Source organism: Chinchilla lanigera, unplaced genomic scaffold (assembly GCF_000276665.1).
Source record: "Chinchilla lanigera isolate Chin_1 unplaced genomic scaffold, ChiLan1.0 scaffold00154, whole genome shotgun sequence".
Lineage (NCBI taxonomy): Eukaryota > Metazoa > Chordata > Mammalia > Rodentia > Chinchillidae > Chinchilla > Chinchilla lanigera.
In genome coordinates, this window is record NW_004955555.1 from 1,719,514 (window position 1) to 1,722,628 (window position 3,115).

Sequence of the window (3,115 nt, forward strand, 5' to 3'; positions counted from 1 at the left end):
ATGATTGGCCGCTGCTCCAGCCCATGGCAATGCACAAGGCCGCCTGCCACAGATCCTGAACTCCTGGACACCTGGAAGGAGCTCTCAGAGCTCGCAAAGAGGAAGCAGGAGCTGGCAGAAGCACTGGCAAACTTGGAGAGACAGAACTATGCTTTTGAAGGGAGCTGCCTGGAAGACACTCAAATGTATGGCAATATTATTCGTAGCTGGGATCGGTATCTGACAACCCAGAAAAGGGAGCTCAAGGCCAGCCTGAACTGCATAGTGAGACCCTGTCTCAAAAAGACAAAACGAAACAAAAACTCCAACGGCAAAAAAACAATTGAAGGAACCAGAAGTCTGAGGAAGCCGAGTGGCTCTTCAGTATATCTTCAGTTACATCAGCAGCTGCAACAAGTGTACTGGCAGGAGGTCAGGACCAGCTCCTCGAAAAGAGGGAGCCAGGAAGTGGGACAGAAAGTGATACCTCTCCGGACTTCTACAGTCAGGAAAATAAGCCCAGCCAGGAGGACCCTGAGGATCTGGACGGATCTGTGCAGGGAGTGAAACCTCAGAAGGCTGCTTCTTCCACTTCCTCAGGAAGTCATCATAGCCGCCATAAAAATGAAAGAATAAAAACCGGCACAGGTCAGTGGCGGGGACCCCACCCCCACAGCTCCGATGACTGTTGGTGTGACGGGACCTTCCTAGAATCAAAGTGCTTCAGGACGGACAGAGATTCCTTGGCTCCAAATGAAAGCAGCTAATGTTTTAAGGGAGGAGTTGGTGGGCAGTAGAGTAACCCTCAAGGAGGGCTGCAGGACATCCTTCCACCGTTGCTAACACAGAACCCTAACCCTAATCCCAAGATTGTTTAACATGGTGAACTTGGAATCCTTTCAGAAGAAAAAAGGGGGGAATAGAAATGGAATCTGTGTAATAGTATTTGAAGAACGGCACTAGTGTATATTGGGTAAAGTGGGACAGTCTTTCCTCTTACTCCTGATCTCTGCCTACTCTTACGAGAATTGATTTAATGTGCCTTTAAAAAAAGTTTAAATATAAGCTTTTTGTTAAAAAATATATCTGTGATTTAGATAACAAAAGCTCAGGTACTGCTAATACCATACTATTGTGTTTTATTGTCTGCATTCACAATTAAAGGAAACATTAATTTTCAGTTAAACTGGTATAAATTTTTCCCCCACTCAGTCTGATGGACCTACTGAGCTAGCCCGTAGATTCCAACTCAAGAATTCCTTTCTAAGTGAAGCTGGCCCTGCCAGCACCAGAGTGAATTAAGCACACTGAGATTCGGTAACACTTTGTTTGCATTTCTGGAGACTACCTTTCAAAAGGGAAAAAGTGTACAAGAGAAATTGTTCTTTTAAAAACGTTGTGCTTTTGAAACTGCCTAGCTCCGTAACAGCTTCATGGCTTTGTAATTACTTGCTTGACCCCTGTAGCCACAAGAGTGTAACCAGACATGCAGGATGCCTGATTGTACCATTGCACCAAGCTTCATGAACTGATGATCGTTAATCTCCCTTGTAACCGATGATCTCACCCTGCTAGCTAATCAGAAGAACTGCCAGGCTGTTCTGTCTCACCTTTGTACCTCCTTTGCACCTCCTGCTTGTGCATCATAGAAAAGCCCTAGACCACCAGAGATCAGGGACTGATATCCTGAGAATGATCTCCTTCAGTGTTCATTGATATAAATAAATCTACCTCCAAATCCTGGGTGTCTTTTGGTGTTTCTGCTTGCCATTGCATCTTCACAGAGCCACCCCAGGAAACTACTTAATTCACCAAGGGAATTTGGCTGTCTGGTTTCGTTTACTTTCTCCACCTCACTTGGGTCAGGCACCCTGATCACTAGACAGTGCACAAATACTCAGCACCAGCTCCTTCCTTTCCCCTCCTGTTTGATCTATGTTCTCTTGAGTTTCAAACATCAAGAGCAAGTTTAGATAAACATTCCATATATCTGGGCTGTCTATTGTAAGGTATTCCTTGGATTTCATTCCTTCAGGACCTCCATCCAGCTTTCCTCTAACCATCTGGACCAAACCTTTACACAGCCCACTCTAACAAACACCATTCTCATCACTTATGCTCTGCCCAGGTAGTGGACTTGGTCTTTGAAGTAGATGTGGACTACCAGAGAGGGGAAAAGCAGAGACCAGATCTATTGCAAGGCCTCCATGCCAGTGTCACTTGTGGAGTTCCTCGTGATACCCAGTGAGCCAATGTCTGCTCAGATTGACTTCAGGGAGGTGGAGTGGGGCAGAAGACTGCTAACTCCGAAGAGCTGGAACATCTAGAAGAGGAGATGTTTTGCCAACTCAAGCAGAGATGGCCCTTACAGGGAAAACAAGAAAGCTCCACAGGGGACAATCAGATAAAAGTTAATAATTCAGTCAAATTTTCACCATGCCTCGCTAGCCTAAAACAAACCTCTGTGCTCAGCAGAACGCTATGCCTTTGTTGTTCTTCAATAAATCTGGGAGTCTAAATCAGTTTGGGACTTCATTTCAGTGGAGTCCCCAACTCTCCATGAAGATACTATCTGTCTCTTGTGTCTTCATTCATCTCTTGGGGTTTGCTAGCCCAAGTCCAGCAGTCACTAAAACTCAGATCTGCAGAATCCTTTACCTCATGCTTTGTAAACTTAAACATGCTTAAAAATCATGATGGGAGGGCTGGGTGTAGTGGCGCATGCCTATAGTCCCAGCACTTGGGAGGCTGAGGCAGGAGGATCATTGTGAGTTCGAGACCAGCCTGGGCTACAAAGTGAGCTCAAGTCCTGACTGAACTACATAGCGAGACCCTGTCTCAAAAAGACAAAAAAAAAAAAAAAAAAAAAAAATCAACATGGGAGATTATAAAAACTACTAGGGACCCCTGCAGTGGACTCCAGTCTCCTTCCAGGTGCATTGGTGCACCACAAAAAGAAAGAGCAAGAGGCAAAATGGCAGTGCAGTGGGGAACTGGGATGACCAGTTTTTCATGGGGGAACAAAAGGCCATGAGGCAGCCAAAACTCTTGGTATTTAATGATCACATTTTCATTGAGGAAAATGGTGAGGGGATATCTGCTGGATGTGAGAGACAAGTGGCTGGGCAGCCAAGGC

General features: G+C 45.5%; 1 pseudogene; it reads left to right on the top strand.

Annotated features, from left to right (window-relative positions):
• On the top strand, positions 1–664 carry LOC102019964 (annotated as a pseudogene).
• The last annotated feature ends 2,451 nt before the right edge of the window (positions 665–3,115 follow it).